The sequence below is a fragment of the Anas acuta genome, chromosome 2 (assembly GCF_963932015.1).
Source record: "Anas acuta chromosome 2, bAnaAcu1.1, whole genome shotgun sequence".
NCBI lineage: Eukaryota > Metazoa > Chordata > Aves > Anseriformes > Anatidae > Anas > Anas acuta.
In genome coordinates, this window is record NC_088980.1 from 41,300,543 (window position 1) to 41,320,968 (window position 20,426).

The 20,426-nt window shown below is 39.3% G+C and overlaps 1 long non-coding RNA gene across 1 annotated transcript; it reads right to left on the reverse strand.

Moving 5' to 3' along the window:
* Nucleotides 1–3,984: 3,984 nt before the first annotated feature.
* Nucleotides 3,985–15,257, reverse strand: LOC137851700 (uncharacterized). The gene is made up of 2 exons (XR_011093372.1): nucleotides 14,753–15,257; nucleotides 3,985–5,073 (listed from the first exon to the last, which is right to left on the reverse strand). It is a non-coding gene; the product is annotated as an uncharacterized lncRNA (long non-coding RNA).
* Nucleotides 15,258–20,426: the final 5,169 nt, after the last annotated feature.

Below are 20,426 nucleotides of genomic sequence, written 5' to 3' on the forward strand. Positions count from 1 at the left end.
CCCATTTGAGATTCTAACTCACCAGTGCTATCTTGTGATAGAACTTGTGAGGAACTGCTCATGGACATCATTCCTACACAAACTGAGGGGTCTGAAGGAAGTATCTACAGTGAGGATCTGGCCCTGGAGAGAGATATATTCACATTCATCTTTCACCACAAAAACCTGAGCTGCAGATCATAAAATATAAATAGTCATCAAGACCGTCACAGGGAAGTGTGCACTGCCTCTCTCCCACCCCCATTTCAGGATGAAGGGTGCCACTGCGAGGAAGGTAAAAAAGAAAAAAGAAAATCTTTACCTTCCTTCAGTTAATCCATGCTTGAAGGTGTGCAGAAAGATGTAGATCACTGAAACCTGGGACTGAAGGAGCTTGTTTTTTTTACAGGTTGATATCTTGAGGCTTGTTGATTTTGCTTTATAGGAAGATGAAAGTTTTATATGAAATTCTTCCAGGAGCTGGGAGAGGTGCAAGCCCATGGACCTCTGCCCTGTGGGGTTCCCATTGCACTCAACATTAAGGTGTTAGCAACAAGATTCACAGTTTTCCACCCTTACTGTCTTCCAGACCCCTGTCTATCTGACAAGTTTGGGTGATATCACTCACCTGGCTCAAACATTACTCTGGAGAGAGACAAACAAGTGTATAGGCTTATAAGTCCATTTCTTCTGTAGGACACACAGTCCCTGCATCAGCTGAATAATTATTCTAATATAAAATCTTTAGATGGCAAAGTCTGAAAACATAAAATACCTCCTGCTTGGAAGTGATCTTTTGTTATTCTGTCTGGAAAACCTGGCAGGAGGTCACACTTGTATCATTGCTCGGTGCCTCCCTGTCTGTCTTGTCCCTGTCCCAGACAAGTATTCCCAGAGCTATCTGAGCCATTCAGTCCTTCTTGGCAGACTTCAGATTGGGAGTAGCACCCTTTTCCCCTTTTATTAGCATAAGCCTTGCTCTCCAAGAGCCTCAAAGGCCTGGAAAGTTCAGGAAAGAAAAATCATCTAGATACACCTTGTTGGTGTTGTTATTTATGACACTGAGTTCAAAAACCATTTGAGAGGATACTGGAATACACATTAGAGGCTTTTACTTTATCCCATAACACGTAGAAATGTGTAAAGCTGGGCAGGGGGGGAGAAGGCAGGATAAACCTCTCCTTGCAAAGTCTGTCATAGCTAACTTAGTAGCCCATTACTGCATTTTCAGAGTTGGCTGATCCCACTGACTTCTCTGATGCATTGGCTGAAAAAGGGTAGCTCTTTTCAAAAGTTTAGGGTTCAGTGGAAACCAATGATTCTCAGTTAGTCTAGGTATTGCAGAGCTCAAAAAGGAAAAGCTGACAGTACATTTTATGCTGTTGGAGGCAAAGAAGAGAGAGACACTAGTTTTGCAAAGAGTTCGGAAAAGTAAGTAGCTAGTATTAAAATAATTATTTTTAGGTCTTCTTTAAGATCACCCACCGTCGAAGCAGAGCTTTCATTAAAGTGAGACACAAAAGTGCAAACTCTGGACAGAGTGATAACTTTAAAAGTAGATTTTTGCAGCTTTTGTTAAATTTCACTGCCTTCTTAAGCTGGCTACATTGCTGATAACTAGGGACTTCTTTGTGCTGGGGTCAGGGGCACTTTTTGTATGCTTCTCTATATTTCAAACATTGATCATTAAAATGACAAAGGCTTATTTTCCTGAAGAATTTAAATCTGAAAGGAAACATAAGAGAACATTAGGATGGGGGAGAAAGTCCTCCTTTTTTTTTTTTTTTTTTTTTGAGATACCAGAGGTTATTTCTGATGACTGGAAGAGCCTAGTACCCCGCCAATTCTGAGACAAATCAAGCTTTGATGCATTACAGCCATGTCCTCAAAGTACTGGGGCAACTGAAAGGAGGAAATCCAGTCCTACAATACTTGGGTACTGGGTGCCCAAGTTTGGCTCTGATTTACGGTTCTGTTGTAAAATTGTAAACCTCAAAGCATTTGGGAGATATAACAACAGATCTCTTAGAGTACTAAGGATCGGTGCTGCGTTGGAGTACCTTGATAAACTCACGTGACTGTCCTCTTATTTGCCATTGTGCCTCTCAGGGCTCCGTCCAGCTGAAGTGCAGGCCCTGCCAAAAGCATCTGACATGTAATGAAATTAAGGCCAAACAGGTGAGGCATTGGCCTCAGTCTCCACTGAGGGAGATGTCCAAAGGGAAGTTCACAGAATCATTCCTTTGTGCTTTGCTACCTCTTAGGAAGTTTTTGTTGTGTGCGCCTTACATCTGCTGTAAAATCTGACTCCCTTATCTTTCTTCTAGCTACATCCTTTTTTTTTTTTCCTATGGCTTTACTACCTCTCCTCTGGGTGACAGCTCTCACTAGTGAGAACTTATTTGTCTTGAGAGAATCCTCTGCTGTTTCTTACCCCCCAAAAAACATAGGGACTTCTTTAAAATAGTTTTCCCAGTCACTATTGACCTACTTATCTATCTAATTGTTTTGACTCTCAGAGTAATTTCTTCCTAAACAGTATCATCATCATAGCAGAAAACATGTCAGCCTTGACCTAAAAACAATTTTTGCATGTTCTAAGCTAACTGAACCAAGCTACTACAACTCACTTTCCTCTCTTTCATTTTTACAGTCAAAGAGAGTCCTAGTGGTTACCCTAAAACTCCCAAATATTACAGCAGATTTAAAAGTGATGAACAAAAATAAGGTGATAAGATCGCTTTGTGATTTATGGGTTGAGCCTAAGCTCAAAGTCATAGAATAGAGTTAAAGGTGACACAATTTCCCTTTAGTACAGGTACAGCTGTTCTGGGTCTGGCTGGGATGGAGTTAACGCTCCCTGCAGCAGCCCATACAACGCTGTGCTCTGCACTTGCAGCTAGAACAGCACTGGTATCACATCAGTGTTTTGGCTATTGCTGAGCAGTGCTGGCACAGCATCAGGACTCCCTAAACCAACCAAAGGGATATTCCACACCTTAGGGCATCACACTCAGCAATTAAAGCTGAGAAAGGGGAAGGAGAGAGGGGGCTCTTGTTATGAAGACGTCTGTCCTCCCAAACAACTGCAATGCATATCCTGGGACATGGCTGAACTGCCCTGCTTCCTGGGACATGGCTAAATATTGCTCACTGATGGGAAGATTTTTTTTCCTCTTCCTGTGCTTCTGCATGGCCTTTGCTTGCTTTCCCCCTCCCCCCCCTACCCCCCTTCCTTTTCCCTTTAATTAAACTATCCTTACCTGAACCTGTGAGCCTTTTTTTTTTTTTTCCTTTTTTCAGCATGCTTTTTTCTCACTCTCTTCTTCTGTTCTTCTGAGGAGGGGGAATGAGAGAGTAGTCATGGTGTTCAGCTGCCCAGCAAGGTAAAACCACCACAACCACCCAGCCTGTGGGACAAATTTCCTTGTGTGCATCTAACAGAGGAAAAGCCACATGACTATTTGGCCACTGAGACTTGGCATGAAATTACCACAGCAAACATCACGTTCCTCAGGCATTGCCATTATGGAACACTATTGCAGACTTCAGTAGAATGGATAGATATGAACAGACTTGAAAACCTTGCAGGCTTCACTAGTAGATTTTTCTTTTTTAAAAATTTCTCAGAACCTTTCCTTACACACAATAATACACTGTATGATTTGAAATACAGTGTCTTAGTAAGAAACTCAACCCGACAACATCCTGAGTACTCTTCTCTCACCTGTTCCCCTCACTAGATCAGTAGCTTTTTGCGGTAGTAGGAATCACTTCAATTCACTGTTATTCCTGGGCATAACCCAGATAGTGACATCTGTGACTTTGCAAAACCAAGAGATGGAACAGTCAACAAATTTCATCATGCCTTCAGCAAGATGAATAGCTGAACATAACTTACTTCTCCTCATATGCTACCTTCAAACATTCAATTCCTGCTACAGTGTGAAAAGAATAATGAAAAAAAATCCTCATTTCATAAAAGATTTGCTTGCTCAGTCCCACTGATTTACTTACACCTTTAATTGTGCACATGAAAATTCATTGACATAATGCTTTTTTTTTTTCTAAGATTTATACAGGCAACACGATTCATATTAGAAAGCAGCATCCATCACAATGAACTTTAAATTCTTGTTGTTCAGTGCTGAATTTGGATTCCTTCTCATTATAAGCTATTGGAAGGAAAAGAGAAGCAAGAGAATAAATACCAAGGGCCATTTTTTCCTACGGCACTCTAACTATGTTATAGTGTGTATCTTTACATAAGAGTAAACATGTATTTACATGAACAAAATAGGTTGTTAGCTACACACTCCTCTGCAAACAAATGGAATGTGCTATTTCCTGCACAACACAAATATGCTCAAATACCCTGAATATGTTATTGCAGAATGACTCAAGATTCCCTTGAAAAGGTAAACAGAATTGAAAACCTTGTTCTGATATTCCTATTCAATTACACTTTTCCAAACACCTGTCTTAGGTATGAAAGCCAGCAAATTTGAAGTTGCAACTCTTAGTCATTTCTTAATGATCAAAGAATCACACTTTGAAAAAAAAAAATTCCCTCCGCACCACTTTTTTTTTTCCTTTAAGTGTGCTTATCTCACCACCACCAAAGAGTATTGTATTACTATCAAAAAAAAGAAAAAAAAATATTTCTGGGAGGAGAACAAGCATAAGTAATTTGAGCCCAAATGGCAATTTTGTCACAAAGTTTTATGCAGCTGAATGGAAGGTGTTACCACGAGAGTGTTTTCTCAGCCATAACTGTAACACAATGTTATAATAAATGTTAAAAGTCAATCCTTCATTATCTAGCAAACATCAGAAGCAGAATAGAAACCCAGTAGGTGATTTGGATTTAAGACACTGTGACAAAATATTTCCATCAGTCCAATTTAGTTTTCTTTTACTATCACACCATTACCTTCTGAATGCAAAACTTGAGTGTGTCTCAACAACCACTCTTTGGGAATATTTGGAAGTCCATTAGCAGACATAAGCCATTTCTATCCGTTACAGTAAGGAGCATTAATCAGTAATCCTTATATGAAAGTATCTGATGATGGTGTACTTAGAGTCTTCCTCCTAAGAGACAGAAGGAGGAAAATGACTGTTATGTTCTTAGGAATGTGCAGAGAGCCACAAAGGTCTTTTTATAATTCATAACTACATAATGGAAGGCAGCAAATGAAGAAAACAAAGTATTTTATTTATCAAGTAGAAAGAGCATTACTTTCCAGAAAGCCATTTTAATTTCCTTCATTACCAGAGAGAACCTTATGCTTCTCTGCTTTTCATTTCCTATAGACTAGTCTGTACTATTCAGTCCATTTTTGTGAACCACTTTATACACACTAAGGACACAGCCAAATACTGTTTTTTAGACTTGATCCAGGGACGAGAAACACTTTCCTTTAGAATTTATATGGGAGAGGAAATAAGGCAGCAATTATGTCCTCATTAACAACATCTCATGTGGCACATACTGCCAGGACAATGGCCAGGATGATGAGAAGCCCCATTGCCATCAGACTTACACTCAGGTGTGGGCTTCCACTGTCCTCCTGGAAACTGAAAATATCCAGAAACTGCAGGAGAACTGCCCTGACAGCCAAACCCCTCTCCTTACAAAAGACTGCCTGTCTATCCTTGCTTATTGCTACTCCCCTATCAATCTCAAGTTTTATCCTTGGAAAAAAATCACTAAATTTTAACACTTTTGAGAAGGACTTGGTTGCATTAGAGAGAATGAAAATAGAGATAAAACTCTAAAATACCGGGGGGGGGGGGGAAATCTTTCAAAACTGCCCAACTATTTTTTCTAATATAGACATGTTTAAACCATGGCCTGCTTAATGAGAGATGAGTAGATATACTTTTAATCTCTGCTGGTCATGACTAAGACCGTTGGGGTAAACATCAGGGAGTCTTATAGGCTACAACACTGAAACCTCAAAGTTACCTTCCTGTTTTTCAAGCAGAAGTGAAGGATTCTTTTGCTAAAATGTACAAACAACTATATGTCTGTATGGAGTGACTTAGAAGAGATGGGTAAATCTAGAAGACAAATATGTTTGATATTAGCTATGCAATTATATGTGGCTGTATGCATATATGTCTTTAGTCGGAATAGTTAAAACTATTTTCTGATATCCTGAGTGAACCTTTTCAGTTACTAAGTAGCACTTTTATACAAAGCCCTTTTCAATCTGACTCACTTCAGAAATTCAGATTGATATTCTGTAGTAAAGAGTGGACACTGGGCTGAAATAAGGTACCCCTTAAGAGTTAGAGTTAGCAATCCAAAACATGATCCAATATAAGAACTAGGCAGGACACCATTTAATGACCAGCATTTGCAATAGGGCAAGGACACTTAAAGCAGATTTGGATGAAACATTAACAGATTGTCTTCAAAACGATGTATGATTTGGCTATTTAACAAGTTGCCTCAACATTAACTATTTGAGAAGGTGGAATAGGAAACACAAAGTCTGAAAACCATTGAATTCTGAGCTAAAAAAAAAGTATTATTTGTGTATGAATTCCACCACAATTCCTCTATACCGAACTTCTGGGAGATCACTATGTTAATGAAGCTTATTGTCTAAAAGCTTTTGTTGTAGGTAGTAAAAGGAAGAGTAAATGGGGCAAAAATATACGTGTAAGCAAAAATATTTTCCCTTTTTATTGAATCAAAAAATAATAATAATAATAATTTCTAGTCTGCAATTTCCCTGCACCATCTCTTCATTCAGCTCTTGCTTTAGCCCCATGCAGCCTTTTCCTTCTGCAAAAGATCAGGAGATATTTTAGCTAAGAGGCTATGGAAGAGACCTAAAAACTTTTAGCTGCTGGAGGTGTGGAAAGGATAAGAACAGTTAAGGGCAAGAGACCAGTATTTTCACTTCTTTTCACTGCAGTTCCACTATATATTTCCCAGCTAGACACTGGGCATCAGGGAGGTTTTGCTGCTTAAAAAAAGAGGCCTGAACTTAGAGCGTGTTTAGTCTTGTGAAACTTTCTGTCCATCTGTAAGGAGCAGCTGGGAATAGGAAGAGTTGGGAAGTACTTACTGTAGACCATTATGCCAGCTCCCAGCACAGAGTCTCCTGAGAAAAGACAGGGTGTGAGCCAGACTGTTGTTGTATTACACTTTGGCAACAGATCAAGACAAAGAAAAGAACAAAATAAAAAAAAATATTTGAGATCCAAATCAAAGGAGATCTATTAGAGGATCATAATTGATACTACAAAATTACTTTAATTAGTTGGTTTAATGAATGTGGCAATCAGATCTTTAAAAATTAAAACAATATAGAAAGTGACAGAACACTTTCCTAAAGCATTTCTACAAATATTTTGCACAGTATTTTCCAAAGATCTAAGGTGTGATATAGCATTTTACTAAAATCCAAAGATTCATTAACCTTTGCAACACACCTACTGCTCAGATGTTTTACATAATGTTTATGTTTTACATAATGGTGAGAACTGTGACTCTGAAATTAAAGCAAAACAGATCATTTTCAGGGTCACAATAGCTTCCAGCTCACCCAGATTCCAGAAATTCTGGAATCTGCACGCACAATTGCTGACTTCTTAGCAAGCGTTCCCACAACTATTCCAAGATATCAACACAGGAATCAGGGATCTAAAATCAACCATAGAGCCTTGAAAAATCTTCATGGAGGATAACTTAAGGACTTTCATAAACTGCAAGAGGAGAAAAGCACCTGTGTATCAGTAGCATGCAATATACATACTGCCATGCATGGAATTGGATGGCAGCTTCTCTGGTAACTGAACCCTAAAGGCCTTGCTTGAGATCAGACCAGGAATTCCTCTCTTAGCCACCCAAACTAGTGGTGTAACCTTCATCCACAGCCCATCTGAAAGATAAGCACCTCCAAAAGAGGACATTTTTGCCACAGACCATTGTACCAGAGCATTTTAGACTGCTTACCTAACTTCAGGTGGCTGTAGGTAGCAAGATGGGTCTGAACCTTAGACACAGAATGTAATTTCTCATCATGCTGCTCTCAGTTCTCCAAAATCTCTCAGTCTCTCTCTCTCTCTGCAAATAAAATCAAGGTCCAGCAAAAATCTTTCTGCAATTTCTTGCTGTTTTTCACATCTCCTTCCACTATTCAATACTAGCTATTTATCTCTTTGTTTTGTATGTGTTTGTGTCCAGAACAGATCTTGGTTTTTAATTATATGAAGTTCTCATAGCCTAAACACATAATACATTCCAGAGCACAGCCCAGATTTAGGCAAGTCTTGTTATAATGTGAAACTATCTGTGGGCTGACGGGATTCAGAGGCCAGTAAAATGAGGTCAGTTAAGTGTAGTGTCCTCTTAAGGAAAAAAACACCTGTTATAAAGACCTATCCTTGGTATTATTATTATTTATTTATTTATTTTTAGCTTAGGGACTAAAACTCATGCAAATCCTCTACCTGTAGCTACTATTATCACAAGACCAAAAAAGTCTTAGTGGATACTCCTCTTGGTTGGAGAGACAAGAAGCTCTGTCAAGGCTCAATTTCATAAATTATGGAATTAGTCTCATGCAAATGCCTGAGAAATGTCTGCATGTATATTCCAGGGATTTGTTTTGATGCTTTTAGTGCTTTCTACCTATGTAACTTACAGAGCCAGAAGCCAAAGCTGACAGGAAAACATCTATAATATTTTCACTGTAGAGACAGTGAGATACAGAAGTCTGAAGGAATGGTTGTTGGTGAGGCCATCCAGGCCTTAAAAAATACCTGGTATCTAGGCACTTTTAAGTCTAAGAAAAGCCTTATTGTTTGTTTTATGAAAACCTGTACCGAATGTCCTGCGACTCTAGACAGCCCTATTTCTGTGCTTTCTGCTTTTAGCTTTGAGCTCCCTAGTTAGGCTGTAACAAAGAAAGGTTTTGCCCAAGCTGTGCTCCTCTGGCCCTGCCACCACAGAACAGGTAGCTTCTGCTTCATAACCCTGCTCCTGCAATGCTGTTACCCCTGCTTAGTTCTCAGCAAAACAGCTCTGCTTCCAAAGAACTGGTTTTGTGGCAAGATGTCAAATGCTAGTGGGGTAACTGGGTTGACATCCTGGATGCTGGTATCCCTGACATAGAGCACTTTGTTCCCCCAACAACACAGTCAGTGTTCAAAGCACAGCCAACCCTGAAAACTCATGACAACAAATGACCATCTCTGTGCTACTCCGTTACTTTCCTCGATATAGTAACTTTATTTATTCAATTACTAGCTAACTGAGGCAATATAACAAAACCATAGCCCAGCTCAAATCAACCATCAACAGCAAGATTGATTTCAGAAAAACATCAGTAACTCAAGTGTTTCACTGTCTGTTCTACTCAGGAGTACAGAGAGACCCTTGGGTTAGTTCAGGTCATAAGAAATATTCAAGTGACTAGAGCAGGGTTTGGGGAACAAATAATATGAAGAACAGCAACACATTGTCGAGACCAGATGGTAATCATTCAAGAGTTTTGAATCAATTCGAGGATGAAATAGGTGAATTGCTGGTAGACTTATGCAACCTTTCATTTAATACATTCTGGGTGCTTAGGATTGGAGGAAAACATATAAGATGTGGAGGTCCCAGTGGAGACTTAAAGAAACATCAGACTGATGTCTGTATTGGACAAACTTCATGGATTCATGGAGTTAGCAGATGGATTCTAAGCTCTATGTGAAGCCCCTTTGAAATGCAGAGTCCCAAACAGGCACTTGCTTTTCAGTCTGGATCCCCAGTGAATAACCCATCCGTCACACCAATCGCTTTACTTTACCACAAGTACAATTGAGAGAGATTCTGAACTTCTTTCAACACAATCTTTCAGTGCTAGAAAATGAGGGTCTCTTGTGGAAATTGATTGTATTTCTCTGAATGTCAGGCTAAAGGTGTTTATTCACTTTTTCCTCAACAAAATTTATTGGTGGTAGCCACAGTAGAGAACTGGGCAACTCAAACATGAAATTATAGGAAATGACATAATAGTAAATGGTAGAGATGAAATTGTTTGTTTATTTATCGAGATTTTCCAGAGTTATTCAGCTTGCTGAATGTCTTGAGACTAGATAAAGAGTCTCTTCAGCACCTCAGCATTACTTTGGAAAGGAAAAGGAGTTGAGGCAAGGAGGCAAAGACAGAATGCTAAATTTGCAGAACAGTGCATCAGGAGAAACACAGAGAACAACAGCAACATGCAGCAGGGTGACTAGCAGAAACAAGCAATGATAACACGGGAAAGGACTGTGAAAGCTTAATCCATTTTCAAGGGCTTTCAATCAAGATTCTTGCCTTGATACAGAACCAGATTCCAATACTCTTACTCATGTTTAATAGTATCTGTTCTGTCAGATGCTATTTGGAAGATACTTCCCAGAAATCATTGAGGCACCTGAGATGATATGCTATTAGCATAAGTTAGAGATATGGCTCTCAACAAACTAACACAGGCCATAAATAATCTCTGTGCTGAAGCCAGTCCCTAACAGAACTGAAAACTATCCATAGATATTCATCCTTCTGAAATGAAACTGGTGTTTTGTTTTGTTTGTTTGTTTTAAATTTATTTATTTTTAAATAGCAATTTTTATTTATTCAAAGAGCTTACAGTCTTCCAAATTCAGAATAATGTAGATAACTCTTTAAAGGTAACTTGAGTTAAAGTCAATGGGGGGAGGGGATCAGATGAAGTGAATCTGATGAAACTACAAAATTTCTTTGGCTTTAATCACAAGCAAAATTTTGCTCAGGCAATCCTGCTCCCAATCTACAGTCAACTCTACCTTGCATGCAATGTTTCTAGCATACTAGCAGTGGTGTCCTGAGGCTTCTGAGCACAAACCTCTCAGCTCTTGAATTTTGATCCTTTTCTTCTATAGACATCTGTAATGTCTTTCTTAGGAAAATGTCCTAATAACATTATGGCAAATTCAGTGGTGATGGGACTGAGATTCCTGGAAAATGTAATATATTTCCAAGATCTCTGATAAATGTTAAGCAGTAAATAAAAATTCAGCATCTAAAATAGTTTTAGTTTTCTGTCCTGCCTCTCTCACAGAATTTGCCAACTTAATAGTAGCAGACTTCTTTATGAAACTACTCCTGAACCACTACAGTTTTCAGCCCAGCTAATGTAAAACTGAACTAATTTTACTTACTATCTCCCTTCCTTTGTCAGTCTTCCATTTTTTCCCAATATTATACCATCTTGAATTCTGCCAACGGAATGCTTACAGATGGAAATGTTGCCTTATGATTGAATGTTGGCTGTAGCTTTTGAAGGTGAGGTTAGGAGTATGAGTAAGGTGTGAGTGCAGAAAATGCCAAAGGAAACATGAATGCCAAAGGATACTTTTCACTGATCTCAGGGTTTATCCTTACCTCATTGTGAGAGGCTTCGATACTGATACCTCTGTTTGCCTTTGGCTTTAACGTTTGCTTTTCTAAGTCCTCAGAAATGGTTCTAATTCATGATACACAAAATGTGAGACAAAGCACAGGCTGCTGCTGAAACAGGCTATCATGTGGAGGAGCAGCTAATACACCAGAGGGTTTTGCTGCCATCCAGAGGGACTTAGACACGCTGGAGATGTTGGCTGTCAGGAACCTCAAGATCAGCACAGGAAAATGCGAAGTCCTGCCCCTGGGGAGAAACAACACCAGGTACCAGTACATACTGGGAGCCACCAGTTGGAAAGCAACCTGGCAGAAAAGGTCTTAGGAACCCTGGTGAACACGAAGTTGAACATGATTCAGCAATGTGCCCTTGCTGATAGAAGGCTGACAGAAGATTCTCTGAATCTGGGATACTCAGGTGTCCAGGAAAAGAAGAAAAGCGCTTAATAACAACTTCATAAACTACATTACCACTGTGATTTTTAAGTGAATCTGATGCAGATCTTGCTATTAACCTCTAAACTTCAGGGTCTATTATCCTTTACACAACAGTCTCTTCAGTATATTAATCACTAGCATTTCTATTTTATATTAACAGGTCCAGTGAAAGGGCACATGAAGTGCTCAGCATATCCTGTTTGAAGACTTTCAGCACTGACATCATTGAGGATGCACTGAATAACTGAGGCGTTTAGACCCTGTTCAGGCTTAAGCCATCTGTGCAAGAACAATACTAATTTTTACTCACAGTGGCAACCATGAAAAGAAAAACCTTCCCATATGCTGTTTAATATGGATGGCAATCTCTGCCCCAGGTAAATCTGAGCTGTTAGAGCAAACTGTGTGTTTCTGATTAACAGCTCATTTTTCTCTCTTAATTACAACCATGCACTTTCTGGAAAATCACTTCAGAGACCATTTGAGGAAAGAGAGAGGAAAGACAAAGTCATCACTGGTTACCCATTCCCATAGTGTTTCTTCTGTTTTCCTGCTATTGGAGTTGTGGATATTTGAGGCATTGCTTGCAAAAATAATGTTACAGTAATACAGCTGACTAATGGCTAAAGCTCTAAAAGCATTTGTTGTAGCTGGGGAAGGTAGTACTTCTAGGAAAGTAAATATCCTGAACCAGTTTCTGAATGGGAAGAAAGGGCAGAGCTTCTTAGATAATCTATTGTGATTTTTTTTCTTACTCAAAAGAGAGACAAAAGAAGCAGGCAGTATGGATGAAAAGATAGACGGAGATCTGTCAGTTGATCCATGAGATTGTCTTTAAAACCTGCCCAGATGTCACTGGACTCTTCTGTTACAATCCCACTTCTTAAACAGCCTCTTTGTCCCCAGGTTGTGCTAGGATGAGAGAGCATGGGTTCTGCCCACTTTTCATGCTCTCAGTAAGATCTTCTCAAAAAGGCATGCACAAGCCCTGCTTGGAGATGTGGGGGGAGTGCCACTCACCAGAATGCAGCTACAACAAAGGGACTGATCCTGTCACTTCTCAGCCTCAAAGTCCCTCTCTAGCTTCAGGTGGGAGTACTGCAGGAAAGCTGGAAGGAGAGGGAAGTTTCCCTTGAGAAAAAGGCTTGGTGTTCAAACAGAATTAATGCTAACACATTCCTCATCACAAACAGTTCTCAGAAAATGTGATGTAGTATTTTAGAGAAAGGGAGGAAAGATCTTATGGATTTAATTCAGAGGAATATTCCAATATATATAATATGCATCTGATTGTGCATTATAAAGCCACTGATGCTAGTCTCTTTACAGTCTCTACACACAAAGTCTGTATTATCCCTATCTCTGTATCATTGTTTGAACCATTTCACACATATTGTTAAAAGTGAAAATGAGGTGACCAAAAAACAACAACACAATTAAACATAACAGAGCTTATAACGTAACAATCCAAACACATACAGGATGTCTTTTTTTCTCAAGTTTTGGGTTGCAGTCTGGTGAATAATTGGAGAGGAAAAGGACAAGGGGAAGAGGGAAAAAGATAGGAAGCTAGCTCCTACCCGACTGCTTGGTTTTCTTTATAGTCATGCTTAAATTTGAAATCTCTCCTAGATGGACTGGAGCCTGAGTAATGTTTAAAGAGAGAGCTGCATAGATTGCACATAGGCCCTATAGAGAGGTTCTTTGCACAGGACCTGGAAAGGTTGACATTATCAACAATGTGGTGAAGGTTTGTCAGGACAGCTCTTTCAGTGGAAGGCAGACAGGCATCACTGCAACCCTCTTAAATACCTAGAAACTGGGTTAGGATGATTTGTTGAGTGAGCAGGCCATGCCAAATAGCAGAACTAGAAACAGCACAGAGACAAGGGCAGACCAGGAGCTACACACTGACAGTGCAAGAGCATCAGGAGGTAATAAGCCTCATAGAAGGTACAAGAGAATCTACCCAAGTGACTCCTCTCATCTCTGTGAGGACTGTGACAAAGAGAAGTAAAAGCATTAATAGTTCTTATAACCCTGAAAATAGGTAAACTGAGCAGAAGTGTGTAGGAAAGGATAGCTTCTGGGTTGTCATTTAGCTTCTTGGTCATTTACTCCCATCCTCTCCCAACTTTCTCATATTCTGTCCCTCTGCTGCTACCATCCCTTAGCTTCTTTGCTACTGAGTACTCAGTAAGCACTGTATTCAGTAACCTAAACTCACTGATCAAATCATACAGAGTAAAATTCAAACAATGCCTCACAGGAGTCTCATGCAGCAACTCTCTAAATGACCCTTACGTCACTTACTCCCTCAGTTCCAGTTCTTGGTGGGCCTGAACACCAAAGAGGACAGTGTCATGGGTACTCTGGAACCCTTTAAGATAGCAGTTGAGAATCTCATAATTTTACCACCAGGGAGGGAAATACATTCATTTCTGTTTTACAGACGGACCCGTGAGATCACAGAAGTAAGATGAAAATCAATAATTTGATTTGACTCTTCCAAATCCCAGGTCAGTACACTACTTTGGTCTTTCTTGCTTTGATTTCAGATGCTTTAGATCAAACCTGTTACCTACCTTCTGTCTTACCCTGAGCCTCAGTTCCTTCAGTAGCCAAACAACGGTACCCAACACACATGAGCTGTGCCTTGAAGTTGCACATAGTTGTTGCTTTGTGACAGGACCCAAGCTGGCTGGGATTTTGGGATGGATTTGTCAGTACTTTCCTCAGAATAAAGTTACCTTAAGCACCAAAATGGGTTCATTTTCAACTCCATGTTCTAACGGAACAAAGTTACTTTTCAAACAGAGAACATTCAGACAGGTCTACTGGATGAGGTATATCAAAAGAAAATACACCGCAAACAAATGTCTCCTGTTCCCTGTCACTTACTGCATTCCTGCAGAGCAGACCTTTTCTTCCAGTCCAGCAACTGTCAGCATCTTCCCAGGTTGCCACAGGTTTATCAGCCCTCTCTGGACCAGTGCCTTGAAACTCAGAGAAGTGTTTTTTTCATCACATGGCATATATGTTCTTTGCTTTTACAGCATTCCTCCCTCTCCTTCAAAAGACAGCTTTCCTCGGCCATCTCCATCCAACAGTTTTCCTCAGGCAGAGCCCATGAGAAGCACTCAGGAGAAGCATAATCCCCTCCTCTTCCCCTCCTTTTTTTCCTCCCAGTCAGGCAAGTAGTTACAGCTTTTTAACAAGCTGTGGTGGGCTGTTGTAATAACCAGTACCTTCACAGGTGTTGGTGGTGAAATGCCTGAGCGGGCCCTGTTCCCTTTCACAGCTTCAGGAAGCCTGCTTTTCCCTCAGACATCACTATTTCTATGCATGCCAGTTCAAGGCCCCATTCAACTCATCTTTTGACACAGCAGTCCTGAGGCTCCATACTTTAGACAGGTACCTGGGCCCTTTGCTAAACTACTGTTGGGCCCCTTTGACAGGCCTCAGAAATTACACCCCAAAAGCTGTTTTTTCGGCAAGAGACAGCAAGACTGGGTAGGGTCCAGACCAAGCAACACTTTCTATTTAAAGGCTGAGCAGGCTAAATGCACATGCTTCATGGCAGTGAAGGGACTTGTGAGGGTACATACAACAGGAGTAGGCCACATTGAAGAAATGGCTCACACAACATTTCTCCACATGTGCACTCCTAGGGCCTTGTGTAGATCTTCTAATATCCTGTCCAAATATCTGTAACTGACCATCTCTTAGCTTATCTCCATGGTTTTATCTGAGGTGTTGTCTCCCAAATCAACCTTTTCCCCTTTCCCGCTTTCTGTCTGTTATCACCTCTGAGGCTGCCAAAGGGGCAGCTATGATAGTGTAGCTGTGTAGCTTTTTTTTTTTCCTTTTTTTTTTTTTCTTTCTATATAGATACTGATCCTCATCTCTACAACTGAGGGAACTGTGACGGAGTTTCAATGTAATCATATCTCTCTTTGCCATTTCTAAATGAATAGCTGAAACTAAAGCCAAGGCTGGCAGCCTGCCACCCCATCAGCTGCTTTTGGCTAAAGCGGAAGGCTGGGATAGCATTTAAACCTGAAGGGACCCATCCTGACTGAGCCATAGTTGTACTGTCTTGTGAGACATGGGTTTTGGTGGACAGCATGGCCAAAGCATCCGTTTCTTGTGCTGATGCTGAACAGTTTACTATTAGAGATTCTTTGTGCTGATCACAGAAGAGCATTAGACTGTAAGTCAGAAGTCAGGTCATATACGAGGTTGTGTATATGCAGCATAACTGTTTGTGCTTATGAGTATTTTGAGTGCTGTTTGATTTCTTCAAAATGGTTTTCACAACCTTCCTTTTTAATACCGCAACAGATAAAAGCCTATGCAACGTATATGAAGAAGAAATGCAATAAGAGGCATATATTTCACCTTTTTTTTTTTTTTTTTCTGAATCCATTCCTCCTCTCTTGCAAGACAAAAGAAAATAAAAGTATAATTAAAAAAAAATAATAAAACAAAATGGCACATGGCAGTTTTTATGGTAATTATTGCAGATAACCCACTGTGCTTTAAAAGCTCTCCACAAATATCTCCCCATTCCTCCCTTATATACAAAGAATGCTGGCGCCAGCACTAATAAACTGGTCTGCAGTCAAAGGGAATGCATGCTCAGACTAGTCCAAGAGTGTAAAATTACATTGGGTTTTGGGTCCAGCTCCATGAGGTAGCTCCAAAACAGCTGGAAAATATCCACATTTTCACTGGAAGCTTTGGCATCCCCTTATAGTATTTCTTTAAGCCTGACCTGATGTTTCTCAGGAAACATGAGCATGTATGAGAGTACAGATGTGCTGTAGCTTTAGACCTTCCCAAGAATTTATCTTCTCTAGAAAAGTGATCACTCTGTAAGATTAAAAAAATATATATATATTGACTTTTGAAGTCATAGAAAAAGGGATAATCCTTGAGAATATTCAATATTCACCTAATTCTTCTTTCCTGGCTCTGACCTCTCCAGAATTGAAGAACTAATGCTTTGTAGCTTTGAGCTGAAGATCTCTGAAATCAAGACCAAGATTTTGTCAGTTATCTCAACTTTAAAATCTCATTCACCCCATTTCCCTGATATTTTGGCTGAATGGAACTGGGGTGACAAGTTCCAGAATCCCCAGTGATTTTAGATGTCACATATTTTGGATGCATGGTCTGGTATAAAAGAATTAGAGGTGGGAATTACTGTGTTCCATGGCTTAACATTGTTCTGGGATCATGAAAGGGTGTGTGTGGTATACCCTAGTAACATCTTTGTCCCCAAGTAATTTTGTGTTTTTCATTGTACATTCTCCCCAGACATGTAGATGTTCAATGCTGCTAACTACTCCAGAAACCACAGTGTTACTTTGTGTTACCTCATTACCTGTTAGTAGCATCCTTCAGCAATCTCTGGACCTTTTTCAGGCAGGAACTGTCTCTCTTCTAAAGCACTTTTCTTATGAAGCAAACAAAACAACAAGTTTGCTTTTGGTCTAGATCCAGGTCACCTCTATGCAAAAGGCTAAAGTCTGAACAGCAGTAAGATAAAAATGAAGTCTTTCTCTATTATAGGAAAGAATTCAAAGTTGTCATTTCAGCAAAATGAGGTCTGAGAGAGTGTCCTGCAAATAGAGAAATAAATGCAATTTCTGTGCTGCTTGCCCCAGAATAATACTCTGAATGCCAGATGAGCTGTGTACATACATGCATACTTGTTCTACTTCTGTGTTAACATTTAAAGAGGCATTTGGACATGCAGTAGGGCCTTGGAACTATAACAGATTAACTAGTCATAGTATATTCAATTTTAACAGTTTATCAGATCACTTTGTCTCACAAATTTCACTGTAAGTGATTGCAGGCATGGTTAAAGGAAAAAAAAAATCTTAGTCATACAAAATGAGAAGTTAACCCTGTAAAATTATATTTAAAGCAGCTGACTCATCTTTAGCTATTGCAGCAATACAAACAAAACATCATTCTGTCATTTACTGAGTGCTAAATCATCAAATGCACATAAACCAGTAAAGTGGGAACAAATGTGAATCGATGCAATTGTTCCTGGTTTTAAAAAGGTAGAAAAAACAGAGACCTGGACAAGTCTGACTTATACAGAAGCCAATGCTTGGGCACAAGCTGGATCAGTGGATCCTAACATGTGTTAGTATATTTAGAGGTCTCTGGTGTGTATATTTGGCTACGTTGATTTTTTTTGCCATTTCTTTCCTCATGAGGATTTTCAGAGCCTTCAGATTTCTACTTTCTGCATATCACTTATCTTTTTGAAAGAATTCCTGCTCTTTTTCATGTTCCATTTTAAATCAAGTCCCACCTACAGCACATTTTGATATTTCTGAGCTGTCACTTCTACCTATGATTCATTTTTGCATGTTTTGTCATTCCTAATTTTGCAGTTTCTAGAAGTGGCTGAGGAAGATGGCAGGTGATAGAAAGATCTACAGGAGAGAAGGAAGAAAACATCTTGCATTTCTCAGTGAGCTAAATTGCAGGCTGTGACATTTTCAACAGTCCATATGGAGGTGATCAAACTGCCTCCAAAGGACAGCAAATGCTTCCCCACAGAGATTGGAATATGCATATATAAGACACTTCAATCACTTTTCTTCTATTGCCTGGCATTTCTGCTTAGTTTGTGTTTTCTTTGACTTGAGGATTTTTTAGTCCTTCAAGGCATAGCAGGAAAGTTGAATCACTGGGCTGATGGAAGCAGTATATTTCCCATGCTGAAATGGCCTAAATTACAGTAGAACTCTGCAGAATATATATATATATATATATATATATATATATATATATATATATATATATATATATATTTAATAAAGCTTTAAATAAAGATCAGTTCATAGAAACAGATCGATCTCATGGATTAATTTCTCCTTAGCTGGAAAAACTAACCAAGTAATTTCCAAAAATAATTTCTGAGTTGAAATCAGATAAGAAAACTCAATTCTCCAAGACCAGAGAACTAGAACATGAAAACAGTATGCTTCAAGGCATTGTGACTCATCTTGAAATCTTGCAATAACTCTATGTATTGCGACAACATTAAGATGTTGTATATGCATTAATGCATAATGATCCATTATGCATTGGGTCCGTCATCTTTCCCATTTTTTGTTTGTTTCTTTAAGCTGAGTAAGTTTCTTTAACCAATATCTTTAAGATACTGGTTTCAAACCAATATCTTATCTGCTTGCATTGTCATACTGAAATGTACACTATTTCCCTTCTTTTGTCTCCAGTCTGATTGGACACTATAAGGAGCCAGTCAAGCTAGATACTTGTTCAAATTCATGAATCTCAACTCATTAACTAATCTCACAGTAATCTCATTTTGATTTTTAGATGCAAGTTCTAATGTTAATTGTGTAAAGTTCATATTGCTTTCTTCACTGTCAGTTATTATATACCTCCTTTTTTGACACATCTTGGAATTGTTTCTATATGTAGTGTAGGCAGGGGTGTCATTAGCAATTTGACATATGTACACATGCTACTTCTTCTGCATCCTGATCTGTACTATCCTAGCATAACTAATCAGATTTGGTTTCTGTAAGAAACACTGTAAGAAACATGTAAGGACTGCTAGCATCTAGAATGCACTAGTCAACGCCAGTTTATTTTTAGGACTATTCCAATTGAAGTAAATGGAAATAATTTCTTAACATTTCTGAAAGTCATTCTGCTCATTTCTTTCCTAGCATAAAACCTTAGAAGCAGAAGCAGTTAAGAGATAAGAACACCATGACAGAAGGGCTTATATCTGCATGTACTTTCCCACTTAGTCCAAATCTCTGGAGAAACAGCACTACCTCCAATGATGTGACACTTGGGGCAGTTCCACTTTGAAAAAAATACTGCCTTGAGGTCCTTGAGACAGATCCACCTCCAAGACTAGAAAAGGAAGAGAAAGCTCATAGCTGGGCTGCTCCTATCCTACAGAGACCTGTTCAGAGATGCAGTTTATTAGCCCAAGTGCCATGCAGTACTGATATGATTGTATCACGTTTCCAACACCTAAATTTTCTGCACAGTGCTCCTCTGTGTGGATGTGGTGTTTCTAGGGTTTACTGTGTGTGTTTTTTCTTTCAGACACTTCCCCTGGAAAGCAGTTCTTCAGACATGTAGAAACAAGAGACAGCAGCTGAACTGGCAATGTAGGCAAGCTATTCATGTGTTAGAAACCAGACTCCTACCCATGGTCAAATGCTAGTGTTTCATCCAGACCAGGCTGCCGCTCAGATCTCGAATGAGTAAAGCAGAAATAAATACTTCTCAGTCATTAAACATTTAAAAATTGAGCTTTTGAAAGCCAATGTGAGTGCTGTTTTTGAGGTGAATTATTCAGCTGGAGACCTGCTACAAAACTGAAGTAGGTGAGCTATTTTTTCTGCACATTAGCACACTGTAATAAAATGAACTTTTTATTTCCTAAGAATTGCACAAAAGAATTCAAAACCCATTAAGGTAAAGGCCTACCTTCTACAGTGGCAGATGATTGTCAAAGACATCTGGGTCCCAAGGACTGAAATGGAATGAGATAAAT